Raw genomic sequence first — 27,054 nt, forward strand, 5'->3', positions numbered from 1 at the left:
ATATATCTTTATTTTTAATTAGATGACATATGCACACATACTGCCCCAATCTATTTGTAAATTCATAAGCCACAAGAAAAATGTTAGAAAACTAAGCAATTGTCTCATAATGCCAATGTTTGCTCTGTAGCATCTTATTTGTCTACTTGCTTTGAGTGGGATTCATATATAGCTTCTTCAGATACAATTTCTGCTTCAAGGATATTGGACTTCACCTGTGAAGGAAATAAAGGAAATAATGGCAGTTTTTCTCAAAGACATATTTTGGCCTGTCAGTAAATAGTAGATTATCACAAGATCACTCTTGCCTCCAGCTATCACACAGAGCTGCACAGCTTGTTACAAGAGATAAATCTGTGCTCTCACTCATCATTAGGCATATTTTGAAAGGGGGCTTTGGAACCTGCTGTTTCGCATACTGTAAACAAGGTACTAGGTAGCAAATTAAAATGTAAGCAATCATTTCACAAGCATTGTTTATTATTGGTCAAACTACTTTTTTTTTTTTAAATGTAGCCATTGTATAAAACAGCCTCAGGCTTCAATATTCCCAATAGGATATTCTCTTGACTATGCATTGTCTGAAGATATTTTTGTAGCAAACTACTTCAGAACTTGATTTTATTAACAGTTTCTTGCCTAAATAGAGATCATTTAAGAAGTTCATACTTCAGTTAAATAGTAGGAACTGACACATTCATTACTATGTCTCTTTCATATCCCACTAAAAAGAATTTAAATGTAACCAATGGTCATAGTTCAATAAATATCTTTTACTGAGAATCAGCATTTTATGTGCATGTCCACCCTTGCTCATCGATAATTATTTGTGCCCTAATGTTTTAATCCATCCTATTCTTTCCATAGTATCATTAAGTAAATGTTCATTATTCTTTCTAGTTCTAAATCAATGACATATTTTGAATGCTAGAGGAAGTCACATTTCAACAGATCAAAGCACATATTTTAAGGGAATATAAAAGCATTTTTCATTGTATACATGGTTTTAATAATAGACTGGTTTAAAGAGAAATCAAAACTAAAAACATAGTTTGAAAGTGTCATAAATGACCATTAGAAAGACATGTGACTTCTTATTTCCAATAAGGTATTTTTCATAGCATGGCAATTTCCTGTTTATTCATGTACCTCATCTATTACTTTCTAAATTCCCTAAGTTAAAAAAAAAACAAAAAACTTTCTTTGTAAAACAAACACTTATTTGAAATAACACAGTGCCCAGACTATGTTAAAAGAACAAGTATTTTTTTTTTTTGTAATAAATTGACTCTACCATCAATACAAAGTGAATTTTTTAAAACTTGTTTTTGATGATAGGTAATGTTATAGATTAAATGGCTTAATTCCTTATGGGTAATGGGAATTGGAGAGGTATTTCAGGCATAAACTATTTGAGTAATGCAAAGAGAAAGTCAATCTAGGATGGCTGAGGAAATCTTCACGTAAGGTTTCATACAAGATTTGATGTTGATATATTAGTAACTGGGTACTCTGAAGCTAGACGTTTATATTTTTAACCCACTAATGTGGACAAAGTGATACTTAGATATATCTCCCTGTGGCTCTAAGGAGTGGAGCTAATATTTGTCTCTGGAGAAATACTTTATTTTTGAAGGCATTTATATGGACACCGTGATTCTCTTCCTATATCACAATATGCTTCACACTGCTGTTAGGACTATCTTCTGAAAATAAAAATCTGTTCCCAAATACATGAAGATACCCATATACTTCATGCAGCTCAGTTTTACCCCTTAACATACTATGTAAGTCCCAGAAAAATATGGTGTATCTGTCTTCGGTTACCACAGCTTAAACTTGATAAACCCCTTTTCACTTTACAATTGCATCATGCAATTTAGTGCCTCAAAGCTACTCCTCTTACCATTGCCTGTAGCCTCTTCTCTATACTTCTTTGGCAACTTTTTATCTAGTTCTTAAAGACCCAGCTCAAAATTTACCTTCAAATAAATCCTCAACTAACTGCATGAAGTAAATTATGGGACTCCTTTATCTTGCTCCTATCACATTTCCTTCACACCTATACCACTGGACTGACCATGATACTAGGACAGCGTCTGGGACTGTCACCTTGTACTGTATTTTGATACCCACAAGAGTTTATGTTTATAAGCTCCAAAGTCACTACCTAGAGAGATTAATAAGACTTTAAAAAGTATATAGTCATCATAGTTGTCAATAAAAGCCATAAATCATTCTTGTTTTATTTTAGCTTATACTAAAGATGTATGAGCCAGTAAGATAACTGGTTATAAAAAATCCTTTAACTCTGCCTAGACTATTTAAATGAGGACTAAAAATGATCTTTCATTAAAATAATAAATGATTATATGATCTACCAGTGTTCTAATTATAATTCATATGAGTAAGAAATTAAAAATATGTATTCATTAATTAAACTATTAAAACTTTAATTATTTACTCAACTTCTGAAAGAAAAAATGTTTCTTTTCATGTGGGTTTCTTATGGAGTCCACCAAACCTATATTTTATTGCCCTCCTGCTCAACTTTCAACGTTATGTAAGTTAACTTGAATTTGCACAATTAATGTTGTCTAAAGGCCATATTCTGTTCAATGAAAGTTTGGTAAGTGTGATTTCCTCAGTCAAAATATATAGCTTACAAATAACCTTCAAGAGTTATGAAGCTTACCTGCTACATTTGCTCATTCATTTCCCATTAGTGTCTCCATTCAGTCATTCCAGTCTCTATTGTTCATCAACAAATACATTCAAAAGTATGTTTACTTAGTCCTTGTTAGTATAACCAACTCCAAACTGACCACAGAACTACACACAACTTCTGTCAGATGTAAAAACCTCATGCACACATGTAAGCAGGTGGATATGCACATATGGAATAAGAGTACCATCTCCTTTGGTTTATGTACTACTGTTAAAGAATATTTATCTCATTTTGGTGAGGTGAACTCTACTATAGCAATAAATACATGATTGTATTGTTTGTTTGCTTGTTTGTTTGTTTGCTTTTGTCACCTTCAACATTGTAAACCATATCCTCTGGGTCCAACATCTGTCTATCTTTCTATCTCTCTATCATCTACCTATTTTTTTTTTAACCAATCTGTTCATTTATCTATTTACAAGGACTTTCACTTCCAGTAATGGAGGACAGAAGAAAACAAAATACCTAGAAGAACAGTTTTAACTGAAGAACTTTCTATATGTACCATATGTAGACCTTTTCTGGCTAATATTTATAAGAAAACAGAAGTTGAGAGAGGTGTGGTATGTGTTTGGAGCTGCTCTTTCTTAGGGACATTTGCAGATGTAGAAGGTTTATATATGAGTCTGAGTAGCACTTTTCATCGATGTAACGGAAAAAGAGGAGGGACAGGAATATATGTTGGGCACAGAGTTATAGCTGGGAAAGTGACAGGAGAACCAGGAAAGCCACAGCATCAAACCCAGGATCATGGTGGCTGCTCTAGAGTGAGGTTTGATCAGAACAGAAAAGAATTCCACCTTCACCTCCTCCCCCTACCTCCCCTTCACCACTGCCCAGCCTCTCCCCACTAGGCTAAGGAGAGTTGAGTAATATACAGTAGTGCAATACTGCTGAACTTCAACAAAAGTTATGACACATACTAAAAAGTAAGAAAAACAAATCAAAAGGACAAAGCAATTTTCCTATATGAAATATCAGACAAAATTTTAAATGATTATGATTAATATGCTAAAGGTTCTCATGTTAAAAAAAGTAGAAAAAAAGAGAAATGTAGGAGAAAGCATAAGATTTGAGATATTTCTATATTTTCTTTATAGTCAACACTCTCTCAATCAATATTCTCTCAAATGTACCAATATAATCTATTAATCAAAGACATGATAAAATAAGTCATAATTAAGCAATATATATCTTAGGAGAAAAGAGGATAGTAAACTGTGATTTTATGTGAACTTAAGAATGTAACATTGCATCTTTCCTGGAAATATTTTAATGTCTTATTCTGGTGTAGTTTTAAAAATTTATTTGGAAATAATTTTAGATTTACAGAAACTCACATATATAATACTAAGAATTCCCATATACCCTTCAATCAGCTTCCCCTAATCTTAAAATCTTATATAACCATGGTATATTTATCAAAATAAAGACCTTAATTTGATATAATACTAAGCAAACTACAGACTTTGATTTGATTTTCCAACTAAATGTCCTTTTTCTGTTCCAGGACACAATCCTTGATATCATGTTGCATTCAATCACATCTCTTAGATCTTTTCTAATTTTTGACAGTTCTCAGGCTTTGCTTGTTCACTGGGACGTTGATATTTTTAAAGAGTACTAGTGAGGCCTTTTGTAGGATGTCCCTCCATCTCGGATTGCCTGATGTTGCCACATGGTTAGCAAATGTAATTTTAAAGATGTTTGTAAATACACATTTTGCTTTCTCACTAATTTATCCATTGATTTTCCTTCCATATAAATGTTCTATATTAAGAGCTACCACATGTGTGTGCAGACCCTGCACTGCGCAGTGCTGGGGGGGCTTCATATCCATTATAGTGTTCTATTTATTTATTTACATGGTCTCCAGACTATAAAATTAGTTGTATTCTATAAATACTGTGAAAGTGCAATTTATTTTAATTATTAATCAACTTGGAAATTCACGCTTGCAAATGAATATGTTTTAACAAACAACTTGTTTCTATGGCAATGGCATATTTAATAATTTTTTTTAGAAAACCTCAGAATATGACTGCACCCTCTAAGAACCTCTTGTCCAAACATCACAGCTACCCAAATCAAAAGATATAAGAATACAGTTCCAAAATTCAATATTAATTTCCCCCAATTTCCTTTACCTTTCCGGAGCTTCAATGCAGAAATTTCTAGTCCTACTGTGGTGTCCATTTTATATCTTTTTTTCTCTAGCTAATTCCATTCTCTTCCTTTACAAAGTATACAATGAGGAAATATTTTCTTCATTGTTTCACTTGCTAGAATTGAAAATCTCAAGGCTGTGATAAGGACATATGGAAAGTAATTTTCAAATAAAATAGGGCATAAAAGAAATTTGGATTTGGGGAAGGATTAAAAGAATTCATAGGTTCTCCAGAAATCTGTCAGACAGTGAATTCCATGGTAAAATGCATTAAGAAAAAATGATTATGCTATTTTCCATCTTGGGGCCATGTGCATTAAAAGCTTAAATAGATTATGAAATAAGTTTCAATGAAGTCTTCCTATCCATCCTCTTTTATCAATGGGAGTTTGCTTTAATAAATTTTAGATACCAGTCTTAGCACTAAAAATTATGTAAGAATATAGCATTATAAAAGTTATCTACCTTTTTTCTACTTTAATATTCTAGTATTAGATGAAATTTTGTAAGTTGCTAATTGACAACTTACTTGAAAAAGTGGTTTAAAAAAGTCTAAATATATTTGTTATTATATCTATGGGTGAATGAAATATCATACACATATTAAAAGACTTTGCAAAATTTTAAATAAATACTATGCATATTGGCTTCCCTAGGCAAGAAAATACAATTTGTTTTCATTTCTTTTCCTAAGGCATGGAGACTCAAGAGAATAATTAGATTCTTCCTGGAATTGAATTCTATAATACATATGAAGTAGGGTACTACAATACAAGTTACCTGACTTTGTCTTCAGTAAAATAGCAATTACTTCTACTCGCTACTGATCTAAACATTTCACTTTCAATATTTCAGGTATTACTGACACCTTCTCCGTATACAAATCTTCTAAAATTTGTTTGCATTTAGTCTCTCATTTATATATCTTCTCATTGTAAAACTTAAATCCTTAATCCTTATGTAATCACCGATACAATCTTGGAATTTATGTTCCACTTTTTAAAGTAACATGATATTATGAGTTTGACCATTTAAAATTATTTCAAGATCCAGAGTCCTGATCAAATGAGAAAGTTCCTAAAACAGACACACCCTGATCAGTGGTTTATAAAAAAAAAAAAAAGAGGTTAGTGTTCTTGACGGCTTAGGCAAAATTATGAAGTAGGGCAATTTATTTTGAACTTGATCTTTCCTCACTTTCTGTCTTCTTCTTAATTACCACTCTGTCCTGGGTCTAGTGTCCATATGTTTTTACTTCAGAAACTATATCTGTCCAATTTCAATAATTATCATCTTAAATTACTCTTTCTTGACACACATTAAACACTAGAAACTCTGACCCACCCTAGATGCTTTTCCCAGCTGCTCAAATTATCTCTCAGACCATAATCAATGTACTTCTCAATTGTGTGTGTTACTCACCCAAACTTTACAAAAATCAGATTTTAACCCTCAAAAAAGAATTCACAAATCCTCCTAATGGGGAAGATATTTGGGGGCAAATATATTTGCAGATGATTCTTATGTTAAATATCATGCTGAAATGCCTGTAATCAGAGATAAAGTGGTAAGAGAATAGGCCTTGCGGTCTATGTTTTTAGCAGAAGAGCTTTAAAAATATTTTTTATATGTAATTTTCTGTTCAATTTATACACTAAACTATTAAAAATGAAGTTTTTTTCCATGTGCTAATTTAGCACTTCTACAGAATGACTTTAATTCCCTTGCCCTTTTGTAGTTATATTATGAATTCATTTAATTTCATTCACCTCATTCATTATAGCAGTTTCTATATTATAGGTCTTAAAACATATATCAAAGAGCCAAATTATGATGTTGCAATGCTCTACTTCATAGTTCCTTCTGTTTATGCTATGGATTCAGTTACTAGTGTCTTAGAATTTTTGTAGTGCAATTACCTATTGAGGATTAAATTTATTTTAACAATTATTTCCCTTGATGAGAAGTGCAAACATCTTCTGATATTTCAGAAGCTATTTATTTAGCTGGAAGGAACACTAAAACAATAAAAGTAAACCTACTCTACTAGTTTGGAAAAGAAAAAGCTAAATATAGTGAATTACATTAAAATTTTTTTGTAAATGAAAGCATACAAAAGTCAATTAGAAAGATGGGAAAATGAGTAATAGTTTACAACTCTGAAAGATTTTACGTCCAAAGGAAGAAAAATTCTGAAGTTGTTTTAGATTTCAATTAAAAGGTGAACTTTGGAAAAGAAAAGTCACCTGTATATGTACGTATTCTTTTAAAATTGCAAAGCATAGCAGGTTATTTATGTGTGTGTGTATTTTCACCTAAATTTTATTAATGTACAAGATATATGGAAATAATGATATATTTTCTAACATATAAACCAATGGTTTAGTATACTAATTTTATTTATGGGCAATTAGTAATTTTGCAATGGATTTTGATAACTCTGAAACTGAAAATTCTTCAAACATTTAAAGATGATATAATCTGTGTGAAATCAGTGTAACTCGGGTTCCCTAAAGTTAAATCTGTTACTCTACCAAGATTTCTGTATGTGCTTCTAAGTGCAAAGAATATTGAAACATGTAATATTTTCTGTTTGGCAAGTTTTATCATATTATTCAAGTAAAATTAAGACTGCAATTAAAATATATTAAAGAGGATGCTAAATACAAAAGAAAAATATAGCGAAGTTTCTTTTTCTACCCTTTTCTTATTTTTTCTATTCTTTTAAAATATTGATTCTAATAGACTGTTTTAGACAAAGACATATTGTCCTTTAAACAAACAACTTAAGAAAAATGGTAGGTGTATAGACAGAAAATCGTCTACATGAACGAAGCAGACATATTTGTCCATCATCTGAAGTATAAATATAGATTATTTAATAGTACTGAATTATACACATAATGAAAAAAATTTAATAATAATATGCCAGAATATACTAACCTTAAATAATCATCCTTCTCTCTAGCCACAAGTATGATTATCAAAAGAACCCTATTACATATCTTTTAATTTATTACATGTGTTTTTTAGAACTGTGATAAGTGCTCATATTCCAAATGCAAGTACTTTGCAGAAGCCATAGTAAAAAGAGATCTCTTATATTCTTAACTTTCTATCTCTCTATGATCTTGTCTTTTTTTCCTATTAGAATGAGTCTTTTCTTCAAAACAGTTATTTATACCTGCTATTTTCAGTTTTCTACTCCCACTTTTTCTTGAACCAACTTCAGTCAAGTTTAACAACCAATAAATCTATTTTTGTTCCTCACTCTGCCTAAGATATTTATTTTCATACACAGACCTTATAACTGTTTATAACTGATAATGTCAGGCTGTTCTTATTCTCATTTCCAATCCTTCTCATACATGGAATACAACTCCTTAACCTCAGTGGAACCTGAAACCCTTCTGATCCTATGACGTATAATTTACTGGACTCCACCTACCTCACATTTTTATTTTCCTTCAATCCATCTTAAATAACACGATCAATCATTGCAATCACTCCCTTTAATATATTTTCTACTTCCTGTCATTTCTCCATGACTTACCTTTAACTGGTTGAAAAAAGTTACCTTGTTAAATTAAATCCCCTTGAATTACACACTGCGTTTGTGCAGCTGAATAAGGCTAAAGAAAAACACAAAATCATGATGTCTCATCTCACTTTAACATTTGGCTGGGAACATGAAGTGCACTTATAATGCCATCTAGCCATCATATCGTGACTCACCTGGTCCACCTGCCCTTCTACTGTGTTGGAGACACCATCACAATTATCTAACCTTTCTCAGTTCATGGAGTTCTCAGTGTCTTGCTAATTTTCACATGGCAACCTTAGATAAAAAGAAATACTGTATTTATTAGGTTATTAGGTTAAGAAACATATATGGATTAATGTCGAAATGACAAAATATATACATATAAATTGGAATAAAATATTATAATTTCAATTTTAAATGACTTCAATCATGTACTAAGGACATATGGGCACCTTGCTTGGCATGGCACAATTTCTCAACTCTTGGAATTATACTGGATGCATGACCTTCATTTCCAGCTCCACATTGATTTTTTCATGCACTATTTGCTTTTCATCACAAAGCAACAACCAAGGCAAAAACCAAAACTCAGCTCTGCAAAGGAATGACATTATCTAAAGGAATGCAGCACAATCTAATATTGGAATTGTGACTATGTCAACCAGTAGTTAGCATAGCATCCATTAGTTATCAAGTATCACTGCGATGCCTTAAGAAAAAAAGATTGTTTTTGATGCAAGTTCATTGCAGTGTCTGGGTGTTCTGTGATGCACAGTGTGAGAATTTCAAGACTACACTGTATATCATTCTCTCTCATTTCAAACTTCTAACAATTCTTCCTCATCATCATTTAGTTAGTGTTTTTGATGCTTATTTCACGGAGAATAGAGAAATTTCAGAGGAAAACTTTCACAAGTTCCCACAGAATCTATGACCCCATCTCTTGACTCTGTGCTAATATTCTTTGATTTATTTTCTTATTAAGATGGTTTTAATCACTGTGTTTTTGGTAAAGGCTAAACTGTCATTTGTGTCTAGATCCCATCCAAGTAATTCTGCTCTCTCATGCATCAGACACTTTCCCACTTTACCGAATATTTCATGTTGGCATACAAACATGGTGTTATTTCTCCCACTGACTTTCAAAAAACAATAACAACTTTAAAAATTGCCATCCATGTATTCTTTCCTTTAGAGCAAAGTTCTTCCTCAAAATAAGTTGTACTTATTTGTCTTCAAGTTTTCTCTTCCCACTCTCTCATGAACTTACTCCAGGCGAATTTCATTCCCATCACTCCTCTGGAAGCTAGACCTAGAGTTTATTATTCCCTCCTTGACATACTTTATCTTCTTAATATCCTGGATAACTCCTTTACTCCAAACCCTGTCAGCTTCTCAGCTTACTTTGCTAATTCATCAACATCTACCTGATCTCTGAACTTTACAGTGTTGTACGGATCAGGCCCTGTATGGCATTATTTTATTTCTATATACAGTCATTTAGTTCGGTTCTCATCCAGTTTCATGGCTTTGAATATTATCTCTGCTAATATCTTTCAGTTGTACATCACTTGCTTGCCTTTGCTCTAACCCCCAGGTTTATACATCCAAGCCCTGGTTTAATTTTGGTGACAAATATAGCTTCTTATTTGTTTTCCCTCAAACCTGTTTGTATCAGAGTTTCCCTCTATCAGTTGTCATCAATCTTATCTTCCCAATTTTTCAGGGTTAAACCTTTTCTCTCTAATAGCATAACCATTTCATGAACAAATCCTGCTATTCCCATCAACCTAATAAGTTCCCATCAACCCCACTGCTAATTTCTTGTTCTGAGCCACTACCATCTTTCACTGAATTAAAGCAAATGCTTATATCTGGTTTCCATGCATCTTCCTTTACTCACCTTCTTTCCATTCTCAACACAGCACTCATAGTATTCCACATAGAACTAAATCAGATTTATCTCACAACTCTCCTTGCTCAATACCTTCAAATGGCTTCCCTTCTGTGAGTTAAAACCAATAGGGTTTGGTGTAACTCATTTTTTGATGTTTGACTGCTGACAAATTTCAATTTCCATCCTCCTTTTTACACAATTGCTCCATGTCTGTATGTGCAAAATGATAAGAAAGCTAAGAAGGCAGGCACGCTCTCTCTCCAGCACAGGAAGGAGGCTCAAACTATACAAGTCCCGCCTTCATGCACAGAAACTCTTGTTTCAGTCCTGCCCCTTAACCAATATAATACCCAAGCCTGTTGTTCCTTCCTGGTCTCTCAAGCCATTTTCAGACCCACTTGGGAGCATGCACTGATCTATGCAGAAAGCTACACTAGTGAGTAATAAATTCATACTTAGCTGACACACGTGTATGTCATCATCAGTCCCACATCTGAAACAAACTTTGGATAGTGAGTGGATTCTACTTACATGGGGTAACCACAACACCTGGTCACACATTACTTCTCTGATCTCATTCCTTAATGTCCTATACTTCATTCACTTCACTCCAATTCACTGGAATCTTTGCTCCCCATATGTTACGCTAGGTAACTGTTCCTAAGGTTCTTTGCAGATGCTCTCCACTCTGCCTAGAACTTTCTTTCCCTAGAAATCCACAGGGCTCACTCCCTCATACTTAAAATCACCTTCTGAGACTGGCTTTTCTTAAAGAAGCCTTTTTATTCCATAGCACTTACTAACATCTAACATAATTGACATTGGCTTATTTAGTTTATTTATTATTGGTAAGTCCTATGTGGAAAGATATTTTCATCTCTTTTATTCACTGCTTTATTTATAGTTCCTAGAATAGTGCCTTGTACGTGCAACAGATGTTCATCAATACTTGTTGAGTGAGTAGACTCATAGAAGTGCATTGGTGGTGGTGGGAGTATATTCATTCAAAATGAATGTCTTATACAGATAATTTTTATAAAGATAAAGGTAAAAATATCAAAACCTCATGGGCATATTTTTAACTTTCCTACTAATGAAATAAACACTAAAAATATGTTGTGTGTGTATTTTTTTTTATTTTGGTCATCAGTGAAGAAAAATCAGAGGTAACAAAAATACTAAAGTACATTAAAATTCAATGAAATAAATGCTCTTGTACATTATAGGTGGAATAGAATGTTAATGTGATTCTTTTAGAAAGCAATTTAGAAATATACCAATAACTTAATGTTTTTCATGTACTTTGAAAAATAATTTTAATTAAGTAGCAGATAATCCAAATATTTGGAATAGAAAAATATTTCCTTTGAAATAATGTTGGTCAAACTCATACTGTTGTTTTAAATGGATTGGTGGTTTTATATCCATTTGTTTAGAAAACAAAGTAAAGTGTTCTAACTTAAGCAATTGGATATGATTTTAAAATTATTTTTATAAAATAACAAAATGGTTCAGGTATAATCCTGTTACTGAGATGAAAATATTGGAAAAAATTTGGAAATCTATACCTTTTCAGTGCCTAAAAAAATAAGGACAGATATTTATATTGAATAGGTAAGTCATGACTCTATCTGGAGTAAATATCTGACTCAATTTTTAAAACTTTATCCACTTGGGTGATTCAAGCCTGATTTTTTTCCCCTTGAAGTTCATAAATGCTCCTGACCTAATAGTAGGTCTTTTTCTATACTGGAGTGCATTATTTCCAGTTATTGATATTCCTATTGATTTTTCTTCCCCTTGAAATCAATAATACACTAATGATTTTGCCATAAAGATACACATATCTACATTTGATCCTCCCCAAAGACATTAGCAGAGATATCAAACATTTATTTTTCAGTAAGTATTATTAAAATAATGTGTCATGTCAATTGCTCCTGTATTTAGCTTTTTATACTTCAATGAGATTTACTGGAGAAAACAGAAGGTTTATAATAAAGCCCAAAATATCAAGCTTTGCCAGAAGTCATTTATATTGCTGAATTACTGCAAAATTTCAAGTTGTATGGGCTACATTTCACTAAAAATACCCTGGCAACCAATAGTTTATTTTATTATCAACAATTGCCATCCATGCCAATTCCTCTAAGACAAACATTAATTATTGAGAGTTATTAAAGATATTTCAATATTGAGAGGAGATCTACTACAGATGAAGAATTATTTCCAAAAATAGATTTCTTGAGTATAATCTAAAAATTATTGTGCAAATAAAAGGTTTTGTTTGCAAAATAAAGATTTTTTTAAAAAAAGCAGAATAGTAATTTTGACTGTCTTTTATAAACAGCAAAAGAAAAAATTACGTCATTCTTATTTGTTGAAGGGCAAAATTACATGTATTTGTATAGAATGCATTTTGAGTGATAGCATAAAATTTACAGAGACATAATCATTATTCCTCCCAAGTGTTGAAAATTACGACAAAAGTTTCAATATTTTAACTCACTATCTACAAAATGATAAAATGCTAAGGGAGTTTAAACATCAAATTACATATACCTTTCCTGAAGGCGTTACAAAAAATATAGGGTGTCAGACATATCCACGTACACTGCCTTATAAGTTTCGGAACAGACGTATAGGAAAGGAAATGGCATTTGAATTGTCTTGAACATGAGTCAAAAGGATGCACAAAAATTGGTTTTATTTTAAATCTTTTAGAGCTTTTTTTTGCCCATGTGAAGGAAAATTTCTCATTAACTAGAAAGACATGTATTATGTTGCACATAATTGTAAAATAAGCACATGTTTTGTTAAGCTACTGAAAATTTGCAGTTATTTATTACAGAAACTGGAATTCTAATAGAGATGAAAAGTACGTGTGTACACACACACATGCACAAACACACACATATAAACAGACACACATACACATGTAATTCCAGATGGGAAGAAAGAAAAGTATGGAGAAGAAGCAGTACAGAGGAAACATGCCCAAAACTTACTGAAAATGGAAAGAAAGGCACATCTTCTGAAATATAGGAGAAAAGGGAAACACTAAAAAAGAAGCCATACTGTGTGTAATTACATTCAAGATATTTGGTGACTCGATATGTATGAAGCAAGACTCCCAGAGACAAAGCAGAAAACAGATGTTACAAGACTAAAAATGCTAAAGGTAAATGCTGGCAATCACACAAAATGTAAACACAAAAACTGGAGTCAGAGCCACAAAGGTAAAGGGACACAACATCTGAGACTCGTGAAAGGTTTTACCTATGAAGAAGAGTAAAATGGAATTAAATCCTCTCGAGAACACCATAATTCCAAAAGACACATGCACCCCCATGCTCACTGCAGCCCTATTTACAGTAGCCAGGGTATGGAAGCAACCTACATGTCCATCAACAAGAGGAAGGGATAAAGAGGATGTGGCACGTATTTACAATGGAATATTATGCAGCCATAAAAAATAACAAAATAATGCCATTTGCACCAACATGGTTGGACCTAGAGATTGTCATACTGAGTGAAGTAAGTCAGACAGAGAAAGACAAATATTATATGATGCCGCTTACATGTGGAATCTAAAAAAAGCATATAAATGAACCTATTTACAAAGCAGAAACAGAGTCACAGATGTAGAAAATAACCTTATAGTTACCAGGGGTAAGGAGGGAAAGGATAAATTGGGAGACTGGGATTGACATATACACACTACTATGTATAAAACAGATAACTAATAAGGACCTACTGCATAGCACAGGGAACTCTACTCAATATTCTGTAACAGTCTATAGGGGAAAAGAATCTAAAAAAAGAGTTGATATTTGTATATGTATAACAGATTCACTTTGCTGTACACCTGAAACTAACACAATATTGTAAATCAACTATACTCCAATAAAATCTTTAAAAAAAATCACTCTCAAGATGATCTGCCTTTACTCCATCTACATGCTAAAAAAATTTTTTAGCTTCTTTGGAGGAAGATATCATCAGCCCAGAGACCCCACCCCCCAATATCTGTAAAACATAAATATCTGAAATGTAGTTAAAAATTAAAAGGCATAATAAAAACAAATCCCAAATGACTTAAATTCAAGAGCTAAAAGGAACAAAGGAAGTATATTCACAGGTGGAATTTGGAATTATCAGATTTTGGAATTATCAACAAGGGTATTAAATAAGTATAATGTTTAAAGAAAATGCATGAAAATATTAAAAATTTCACACAAAATCAAAAAATCTATTGAGGAATCAAAATAATATTGAACTGAAATATTCTTAAAATCTGAAACTAATAATTCAAGAAATACATTTGAAAGCAAATTATAGACAGCAGAATTGAGATTAGTGAATTTGAATATGTCAGTATATATTAACCACATTGAAACAAAAAGCTTTTGAAAAGGAGAGGAATGAACACAGTGCTAAGCATTGTATAGAACGTGGCGGGCTGATTTAACATACGTGAAATCAGAGTCCCAAGTGGGAAGGAGAAAAAGTATGAACTGAAGGAGGAAGAAGTGAAGGAAATCTGGCCAAGAATTTTTTGTTGTTGTTGTTTAATAGAACAGACATTAAACTATGGATTTTAGATTTTTTGTAAAAGAAGAGAGATAAAAACACATGAAAAAAGTCCACACTCAAAAATGTAGTAAAATTGCTGAAAACTAAAGACTAAAAGGCTAACTTAAAGCCAGCCAGAGCAAAATAGACACCTTCCCTTTGGAGAAGGAAAACTAAGACTTACAGCTGACTTCTAAGCATATATAATCCAGAAAATTGTGGATGAAGATATATAAAATGTGGAAGGAAAATAAGTGCCAACTAAAAATTATATATGCAGAGAAAGTATCTTTAAGGATAAAGGAGAGAGAGAAGACAATGGTAAGATATAAATACTGAGAAAATCCATTGTAAAGAGGAATACATCAAAAGATATTCCAAACAGAGATCTTGTTTTCTTTTCAGACAATAAAAATGATACCAGATAGAAACAGATTAATTCTAGAGTAAACAAAGAGCACAGCAAGGGGTATGCATGTAGTAAAATTTAAAATAATATTGATTCTTTAACTTATTCTTGTGATATTTAAAACATATGAATAATGTCATGCCAGATTTAAAATACATGCAAGAAAATTCTATGACAACTGCACAAGAAGTATAAGAGGGTAAATGAATTTACAAGGTCCTTGTATATGTCAGACAGTGCCAAAGTTCTAAAGAGATGTTAATGATTCAATTAATAACAGTTAATGAGTATTCTACTTACTGTAGCAAAAAATAAATACATGAATTATAGATATGCTTAAGAGGGGAATATTATCAAATACCCTTTAATTATAAAGTAGAGTATAATGGAAAAACAAGGACAAAAAGCAAAGATGATATAAATAGAAAACAAACCAGAAGATCAATTTAAAGTAAACTATAACCTATAATTATACTAACTGTTAAGTAAACTAAATAGTCAAGCAAATACAAATATTGAGACCCTAAATTAAGTGCAACAGTTCATTACTTATAAGATATATCTTAAACATAAAAAAATATAATTACTGATTACTAAAGGATATAAAAATTATACCATACAAAACAAAAAGAAAGCTAATGTAGTTTTACAAGTCATATGAATTAGGCTTTAATGCTAGAATTAGTACTAAAGTGAAGAAGGCTATTCTATTCTATAATAAGTTAAAATGTCAATCCAACAGGAACACATAATATCATCTCCTAATATAAGGTAAAATCTCACATAACTAAAAATGAAATATGCAAATTTGTGTCATAATGAAAGATTTTGGTACAACTCTTAGAGTAAGTGAAAAACAAACATTAAAAAAACTAGTGAATTATAGAAGATTAGAACCATGTATGATATAATATATAGTATTATATATAATGATAGTATACATTATATGTACTTGAAATTATGTCACATGAGTACTTGAAAAGAATGTATATTTTTACAGTTGATGGGGTTCTCTGTGTGTGTGTATCTCCATATATATAAATTTTAGATTTGAAATACATATAACCTATGATTTATATATGGAAACACACACACAGATATATGCACACAACATATGCATGCACTCATATAGCTCCATCGACTGTAAAAATACACATTCTTTTCAAGTCCATATATGATTCTTACTAAAAGAAAACATACTATAGGTTATGCAGCAAGTCTCAACAAAGTTAAAGAACATGTGATATGTTCTGAACAAAATGAAAATTAATAATAGAAAGATAGAGTATCCCCAAATTATTTGAAATGAAACAATACACTTTTAAATAATTTGAGTTATTTTAAGAGAAATAAAATTCAAAATATAAGTCAAAATGGATATTAGAAAATATTTTAAACTGATTAATAATAAAATATCATATCAAAATACATAAGCTATTCCCTAAGAAGTCTACTCCTATGAATTCATCCAGAGAAATGTCATATAATGTAGCATCTCAGCAGCATTATTCATAATTCTAATCTGGAAACAATCAAAATAGTTATCAACAGTAGTAGAACTGTACAACAAGGTGTAGGATATTGGTAAGATGGAATAGTGCAAAATAATAACAATAGTGAATTGTACACTACATGCAAAACATGGATGAATCTTAAAAAATAATGTATGATTCCATTCATACAAATTTCAATATCAAGAAAAACTAGTCCAAGATCAAAGTGTTAAAAGCCATAAAAACAATTATTGAATACCTTCAAGGAAGGTAATGCTTTGAACAGGACAGGAGGGAGGTTTCTGAAGTACTAAACATACTCTACACCTTGATCTGGGTTTTCCTTAATGGCTATGTTAACATTGTAAAAAGTCATTAGGCTTTATACTTACAATTGGTTTACTTTACACTTTAATAAAAATTCTGTTATATTTCAGTAAAATGTAAGATAAATAAGTAGTTACAGTAATTTAATTTTCCACCTGAAAAAACTGTGGAATACTTTAAAAAATAATTTTTGAACTTTTTCTCTATATAAAGAATTTTAGATTGATAGTTATTTCTTCTCAGCACTTCAACTGAAATAATTCTACTCCCTTCTGTCTTCCATCATTTCTGTTGAGAAGTGAGCTATAAGTCAAGGTGTTGTCCCTCTGATTTCTATTTGAATTTATCTGTTATTTTTCTCAATACCTTTAAAAAGTGGTAAGGACAACTAAAACGCCTCTTTTCTCTTAAAATCAGTCAATCAATCTGTCACCTTGTGTGGTATGTTCAACTCAGACAACATAAATTCCTATGGGAATAATTTCATATGCTGCTGTCAAGTGTCATCAACTCTAACTAGAATACAACAGATGTTTAATAGCTACAATAATATTTAGCTCTTAAACAGAGCTAACAGAATATCTCATCTTCGAAGCACCATGCAAACATTAAATAATTAAACTTTACAACTTTCTAGTGCTGTAGATAAGTAAAGATAAATGATGATGTTTGTTTATTTTTAAAAAATACTTTATGCTGGTGAGTGGACTCAGAGAGAGAAAAAGATATCTATTCTCAGAAACTACTTGGTGTATGTAAGGAAATGAATGTGTGTTTCTTTGGAAGTCAGCATTATTCAAATACAAATATATTTAAAAAAATAAAACTGTGACTTTGCAAATATTTAGAGCAGGGTTCTTCAAAATGCTATCTGAGTGAGATATCGATATCATTATTACTAGGTGTATTTGATAAAAATATAGATTCCTTGGACAAAATTAACTATTAACCTATAAAATCAGAATCCCTAGAAGTAGAGTGAGGGAATTGGAATTTATAACATCATATTGTAATTATTATGTAAAGTAAATTTTAGGACAATTGTTTTAGAGTTTATATGTATTAAATAATATTTATAAAATCTACTTAAAGTGAATCAAGAAGTTTGATCTTAGATGTATATACTATGACACACAGATTGAACTGGATAATTACAAACGAATATTTTCCTATTAGCCATTGAGAAGTATATTGAATAGGCTGGCATCTGTTTCCACCAATTATATGCAGTGCTATTCAAACTCTCCTTTTCTGTCTATCTTTACAGCTAATAAGAGAATGATGTTTTTCCAAAGACATTTCCTTGTTTTGATCTCATTTTCTTCTTTTACCCAAGAATCTTGACATTCATAAATAAGTTGTCTGAAAATCCCTACAAATTTTTTTTGCTCGAACTTAGCTATAAGGACTTTACAATGCTTCAAAACATTTTAAGTAAGTGGATTTATTTTGACATAGACTTCTGTGAGCACCTGCAAAATCATAGCCTTAATTGGGATACAGCTGTTGCTGATTGCTGTGAAGAGAGGGTGTCTATGTTGACTGATTGGCCATTTGTATTTAATAGTACATTGAGCTTTTTCTCTTTTTTTTCAAGTTGTAGTTTTCTTAGGAAATGGTTTAAATGATTAAAGACCTAAAATGGAGTGTCACTTTGCCAGCTATCAACAGTAGAAGATGAACTACTTTCAGTAAATAAACATTGCCAGACACCTGTGTATGACTTTTTCCTTTTTGGAGCAAGAATATTGATCTGAAGAACCAATTTGCTCAATGGTTCAGGAGTTGCAGAAGTAAATGTTTTAAACTGATGAGACATATAAAGTAGTAAAAATGTCAAGGCAGCAGGAACAATTAGGTTTGCTCTAAAAAGTACATGAAGAAACGGGAATGGTTCTAACGAGCATTAAATAAATGTATATTCTGATTCTTTTTCTAGTAAGGTCAGTGAGGCATTTGCAATTCTCTGTGATTTCAGTTTATTCATTGACATTTAAAGCAAACAGGTTTTAGAATTCTTATTTTAAGAATCCAAACATGTGATATTTGGATTTCTACCTACATAGAAAATTTAATGTTATGATGATTAGCATTTTTACCTTTGTTCCTTAAATAACTTTTTGATGACTCTAATGATATGCCTCTCAATCAAGAGGTGAGGATTCAAATTATTCTTCTTTAGCACCCTTAAATATGTAAAAATATCTGTTAACAAACACCTTAGGGCCTAAAAGACCCAAAGTGTCAAATGCAAAGATCTCTGATGCCTGCAACCATTTTGTTTTAGCACATGATGTCAAGTCTTTTCATCATCAAATTCACGCTGCTAGACATATGGCAGTTTGTCATTCCCTCTTAAAGCATAGTAATAAGAAATTAATATAATCTTTAGGGGAATATTGTTTTGGAGTCTATATTTCAAATGATATAGTCTAAGATATTGAACTCTTTTTTTAGAAGCTGAGAGTGAACTAAAAACTTCCTGCTCTTGAAATTCTCAAAACCTCACTTTGTAGTATAAAAACATGTATTTAATTCTAGTCCATTCTACTTACCTAATAAACATCAACTTCTATGTCATGAAAACATTTCATTCTATTCAGATCTTATTATTTAGCACATTAGTTTTCTCCTTAAAAACTAGCTGAGACAAATTTCTCTGGGGAATAGGGGATTTAATTGGAAGGCAGATAATTAAGAAGCATGGCACATTTGATGTATGATGGAAGAAGTACATCAAATTTCCCAGTGGCAGGCCTCAGGAGAAGCATGAAAAAGGTTGTGGAAACATGTCTTCATAGATTATTTTATGAAGTTTACCTATCCCTCAATACCTAATAAGAAGAGAAATCTTTTCCTCAGAGAGGGCATAAATGACATGGGGACACACACACACACACACACACACACACACACACACACACACAAGCAGGGTCTATAGAGAGATAATGTAAACGGTTTTCCAGCTCATTTCTGAGATACAGATGTATCCTTTATCCTTGCCCTTGAAGTGTCTCTGGTGCTAGAAAATTATATAGAACTCTACTTTAACTCTCGCTTCCTCTTTTACACTCCCTCTCATGACCCCCTGTAATTTAGTCCCATATTTTGGTTAATATTCCTAATATTATAGTGTAGCTTTAAAATTTGTCAATTTATTCATTTCAAATATATATTAAAAAAGCACTAGAGAGCACAACTATCTATTTATGGTCTACTACTAGGATAATTATCTAGTGTTAACTAAAATAAATGAGTAATATGGAAGTCTGAATTTTGTCCTTAGAGTAATGGGAAGTGAAAGCATAAATTTAAGCAGAGGAGTGACACAATGTAATGTTTTTACAGACACAACAGTATATTGTGTAGAGAATGCATTGGCAGAAGGCATTATTTAAAGTGGAACTAGAAATTGTAACAGTAAGTTTCAGAGATACGGGTGGCTTGAACGAGAATGGCAGCAGTGGAGATGAAGTGACTTGATTAGAAAAATATGTAGAAGTCAAACTGTGCAAGAATTCATAAGAGAGAAGGGTAGCTGACTCAAAGATGACTCCCAAAGTCCTGACTTGGGAAACAGTGTTGCAACTTCAAATACACAGTTGGACATGTTAATCTGTGCCCAGAGAAGAGCTCTAGAATTGAAGACATCACCTTTGGGCATTGTCATTTGGAGATGTTATGCAAAGCCATATGACCTGATAAGCTCTTTTAATGTAAAAGGGCAAAATCAAAAGAGATTCTAAAATAGAGCTAAGATTTAGCTGTCTAAAAGAAAAAACTGGGTTAATACTGGAGATCAAGAGGGAGAACAAACATGAGATTTTTAACATCATAAAATTCAACAAAAGAGATTGTTTAAAGAAGCAGGATTTTTGATGAACTAACAAAATTCCAGGAGATTAAATAAAATTTGTTTATAGAGCAATAAAAACTATTTATTTCATACTATTAAATACAATTTTAGGAACACAATACCATGATATACTGGGAATCATCCTTATATATAGTTTTGGAAACTACAAAAATATTTATTTCTTTATTTGCTCTCTATTTCTTTATATGTTGTTGATAGGATAAAAGGGATAAGGAATGGCGTGTGTGTGTGTGTATGTATGTGTGCATATGTGTGTGTAACTGACCATATATGACATATAAGAGGATCAGATGGGATATCAGATTGTCTTTGATCACTACAATGTTTAGAATCTGGGTAGTGTTTGAAATTTTAATATTCACAAGTGGTTTTAACTATTCATGGAGATTAAATAATATGTGTTTTTGTTTTAAACCATAGACATGTTTGTCAGAATCAACCATTAACTAAAAATTATTGATTTCTGATTTATGCCTTCCTTAATAAATTGGTTACTTCAGTGTCTGCCTCAGCAAATGACAGTATGATTTCACTATTCTCATTAAAAAGGATGCATTTACACTTCTGAGGTATGGAAAATAATATAAAGTCATGCTTTTCATTGAATTGGCTTGTTACTTTTACATGAAAAACTGCATTATGAAAAGTTCCTTAACTATTTAAATATTTATAATTAAAAATATAAAATTACAAAAATATATCTGGTTCCAGACAATTTCAAATGCATCTTACTGTGGTTGAAAAAAAGTATTTCAGTAGCAAAGCGGAATGAGGAAAATGAATATTTTCCAGAATAAATTTTACAATAAATTCAACTAGGTAAAATCATATGTAACTCATTGCAAAGAGAAGGACTAAATATTGGCTTATTGCGTTGTTGATCTGAATCACAGAATAGATCGTTTTCTAAGATGTAATGGAATTATCACAAAAAGTCAATTTAACTTTTCTCCAGAGTAATTGTGGTATATTTTGGATATGGCTTTAATGTGAGTGGCTGTAACATAAAAAAAATTACCATTATTATTATTTTTGAAAGAGATTTAAATTGTATTAATGTAAAATCATACATTATCATAGAAAAACTATGAGATAATTATAAAATAAAATAAATAGTTTACTTGGTATACTTAATTGAAGATAACTTTCTTATTCAAACAACAGCAACAAGTTTTATGTGTATGTGTATAGTTGCTATCATGAAACTGTAATAATATGGTTTAATATATTTTCATTAAGCATTTACTCCACAAGTTGAAAAATGTTCTTAAAATAGAAGTCATAACTTAACCCTACATATCATTATAGCAGTTTTTAACCTAAGTAAATTTTTGATGACTTCCCTTTACATGGGTGTATGATAATTTTCTTTCTCAAATAAGTCTCTTTTTAAACAAGACAAATTGCTGTGAGCCCACATCATCACATGTTTTACCTATTCTTTGTATAATCTTTGAATAATCACTGCAATTTGAGTTGTGAAGTTGTACTATAAGTCATCTTTAAAAGAAATGCTATCAAATCTACACAAAATATTTCAGAAAAAGAGGTGGGTGAAGTGCTTCTAAATTCATTTTATGAGGCCAGGATTGTACTGTCAAATCCCAATAAGAAACAGGAAAAAAATTTTTCTTCATAACCATAGATATGAACTATTCACAAAATATTAGTATCTAGACTCCAATATACAAAAATAATAATTTTGAACAAGTAAGATTTATTACAGAAATGAAATGATTATTTATCACTTGAAAATCACTGTGTTAGAGCATATTAAAAATAATGCTGTTAGAATATAGCATCATCCTGAGATGCAGAAAAAAATTGACAAATGCAACTCTAATTTACCAACCCCCCCCAAAACAAAAGAAACTTAAACTAGAAATAAAATGGAACTTCCTAAGCCTGATAAAGGGCACATACGGAAAATCCACAACTAACATCAAACCCAATGATGAAAGCTAATTTTAGGAATGGAGTGTCCACATATTTAGAAAGTAAATCTTAGTCTGATGCAATGAGCAATTCTATAATATGAATTAGCTCATGGAATCCAATTCAGATACCAATTCAAGTATCAGTCAGGGACCAATCATTAAAGCAGAATATGAAGCATGGGAATCTGGAATTGGTTCTCAAATTTGATTAATTTAATCAAAAATAAATTGACTACCATTCAGGGTATATATTAATCTTAAAGGACAAGTACATGCTTACCTAGGCCTTACCCTTCCTTACCAGGGAGTTCCAAGCCCTACTTATTTATCTGTAAGTGACAATCACATACATTATCCTTTAAAGTCAACTATAAAAGGATGTTGCCAGGAGTAAATGCAGAGCATTGTACTGAGTATGCAGGGGTTCCATCACAGTCTGTCATTATTATTATCCTTTCCATTGCATAGCACCCAATAAGAAAGTGTTCTAAATTAATAACAATAATAAAAATTCTATAGACACTAAGTTTCCATATGCTGACGTAGCTGGTGCCACAGAAGACTTTATAATTAGGCATATAGGGGACTTGGTTGTTGCTTCAAATTTCACTAGAGAACTTGAGCTCAGATTGAATTCTCAGCCTCTTTGAGTTGAGTTTAACCACATGCAACCTTCTAATTTTCTGAAACAAGTGGGAGTTAAAGGATGAAACCAATGGCTTGGATATTCTGTCAACCATTACCAAATTGTTTTCTCAATAAAGTGAGACAATTTTGTAATTAAAATCTCACTCTACCTTTTAAAAACCATTTTATTATAGAAAATACTAGATTATAATGTTAGAAATAAATGCTGTCTACCTGTTGAATCTCTGGATATTATAAAAATTAATAAATAGAAACCTCAATTAAAATAGAGTCAGGAGGCTAGAAGGGGGAGCTCTCATGCCCTACAACAACAGCAGAGCCCAACAGGAAGAAGAAAGACTTCTGCTTTTTGCCTGGCAAGAGTTCAGCCAATGAAAGACTTCACAGCGCTGCCAATGAAAAGCCACTGTGCTTAGAACTCTCAGTCCCTCCATAGGACTCTTTGTTTACAACAGCCCTCCCAACTTGCACTTGCACATGGCTCTCCATGGTTGCAGAATCCAGATTGTTATTCTTGGCTGATCCCTAGTAAACCCACTTTTGCGGAGAAATAACTGGCAGTCTACTTGTTTAAGGTCAACAATACAATAAGCTGCTTTCTCAGACATTTAGTCTAAGAGAACTGTGTCCACTTGGTGGATTATTTTTTAAAAGATACTTTTCAGTAGCTTAAAAAAATTTCCAAGGACGGGCACCATAAAACAATTACATTAAGGAAAAGAAAATGCTTCCTATTTTTAATTTAAAATTACTAACATGGTACCTTATCAAATTTATCAGTGAATGGAAAACGATAATAATAATAATGACAGACTTTGATGGAATCCCATTATATTCAATAACATATAAGTTGTCATTTCCTAGCTGGACATGCCATTTTCCTAGGCTAATATCCCCATTTGAGTCTTATAATAATATCTGTATTATAATGACAAAAATAATTGTTTCAAAGACAATCTCCTCATGCAACATGTTTTATGCATTCATCATTGAATGACAGTTTTTTCAGCTTGTAAAGTTTTCGTCTTTACCCTTAAAAAAATTCTTGATGTGCTTTAAGGTCAACCTAAGAGAAAGTGAACTGTTACTGAAAAATTGCTCTATGCTAATTCAAAATTTTCTAAGTTTTATCTTGAAAAACTGTATGTAAATTAAGATTATTTTACATTTTGATTCAGCAATCTAGATTCAGAATATCCAATGCCAGATATAATCAAAATCTCTCAAACTATTAAGTGTTTTTATTCACATGGGTCATTTTCTTCACAATTATGCCCACTATAAAAAAGTTTTTTCTCAAATTTTATATTTTAACTTCCAAAGTTTTCTACTAAACAGAATCACAGTACTTGGGATTCTCAGCCGAGGAGTATATCATCCTACCAATACAATGTATTACTTTTATACATTAAAAAAAGCATTGTCTTAAAGTTAAAAAAATAATTCCAACAATTCTGACAGTTAATAAACTAGTTGTTAATAACCTTGTTCTTTTTTTTTTTTTTTTTAAATAGAGCAATCCATTCAACCTAACATGTAAGTACAAGCTTATACATCTCTCTTCAAAGTGCCTTTTTTGGATTAACAGTAAAGATTTCTGCTGAATCATGTAAAATGATCCTAATTTGCTAAAACAATTTAATATATCTGTTTGTATGTGGTAAGCAGTATGGTTCTGGAAAATATTTTTTTCTGGATACATATTAGTAAAAATCATCAGAAGCAGTTTACTTTCAGCTGGTAAGACCAACAGTAGACCTTCACTTACTACCTTAGGCATATAAACTCTCTAGGAATCTTGCTCACCTTTCAATTTCATATAACAGCTTGCTGGTCCATTACATTAATAATATTTTACAGATTGTAACTAGTGACCAAGAAGTAGCAATAACTCTAGACATATTGGTAAGACATTTGCATATCAGAGGGTGGGAAATAAATCTGAGAAAACTTCAGAAGCCTCTAGCCTCAGTGAAATTTCTGGGAGGCCAGTGGTGTGACACATGTAGAGGTCTAAAGTGAAAGAGAAGTATTGACTCCTCTTATAATAAAAAATGAGGCACAACACAGAGTGAAACTATTTGGATTTTGGAAGCAACATAGTCCTCACTTGGGTATGCTCTCCCATCCTATTTGCCAAGTGGCCAAAAGAGCTGCTAGTTTTGAGTAGGGCTCAGAACAAGAGAAGGCTCTGCAGCAGATCTAGACTCCCATGCAAACTGCTCTGCCACTTGGACCATATAATCTAGCAGATCCAGTGGTGCTTGAAGTGTCAGTGGCAGAATGAGAGACTGTTTGTTGCTTTTAGCAGGCCCCCCATAGGCCCAGTCTCTTAGAGTTTTGGATCAAAGATTTACGATCTTTTGAAAATAACTTTTGGCTAGCTACAGGACCTTAGTGGAGACTGAACCATGGGCCACTAAGATATCATGTCACCTGAGTTGCCCATCATTTATACCCCATCAAGTCATCAAGTTGGTTGTGAATGGTAGCACTCTACTACCAAATGAAAATGGATTTGAAAGGCCCTGAAGGCACTAGTAAGTTACAGGAGGAAGTGGCCCTAATGCCTGTGATCCCTGCTCTTGCTACACTACCTTCTCTCTCCCAGTAACACTGTGGCCTTATGGAGAGTTCCCTGTGAACAGCTAACTAATAAAGAGAAAACTTGTTCTGGTTCATAGATAATTCCAGATTATCTGCTGGCACCACCCAAAAGTAGATAGCTATAACATCACAGCCTCTTCTGGGGACATGTCTGAAGGAAAGTGGTGAAGGGGAATCCTCCCCGTGGGTAGAACTTTCAGTACTGCACTCAATTGTTTAACTTGCACTGAAAGGAGAAAGGGCCAGAGAGACAAGTCAACATTGATTTATGAACAATGTCCAATTCTTTGGATCATTAGGGAAGTAGAAGGAACATTATTAAAACATTGGTGACAAGGAAGTCTGGGGAAGGAATATGTGGATAGAACTCTTAGAATGGGCAGTGAACACAAAGATGTTTGTGCCCCAAGTGAATGCTAACCCAAAGGGGGTTTTAATAAACAAATGCACATGATGACCCATTCAGTGGATGCCAATCAATCTCTTTCCCCAGCCGGCCCTGTCATCATCCAGTGAGCTCATGAACAAAGTGGCCATGGTGGCAAGCATGGAGACTACGCCTGGGGTTAGCAGTACAAACTTCCACTCATCAAGGCCTGCCTGGCTACAGCCACTGCTTGTGTCCAACCTGCCAGCACGGCAGAAACACTGAGTTTCTGATGAGGCACCATTCCTTGGGGTGATCAGCCAACTCCCTGGTGGCAGGTTGATTACTTAGTACTGCTTCCACCTTAAAAAGGGCAGTGCTTTTTTTCTTACTGGCATCGACACTCTGTATATAGATTTGTTTTTCTGCAAATGATGCTCAGGCTAACTACCATCTGTGGACTTAAACAGTCGCAGCC

Source organism: Hippopotamus amphibius, chromosome 2 (assembly GCF_030028045.1).
Source record: "Hippopotamus amphibius kiboko isolate mHipAmp2 chromosome 2, mHipAmp2.hap2, whole genome shotgun sequence".
NCBI lineage: Eukaryota > Metazoa > Chordata > Mammalia > Artiodactyla > Hippopotamidae > Hippopotamus > Hippopotamus amphibius.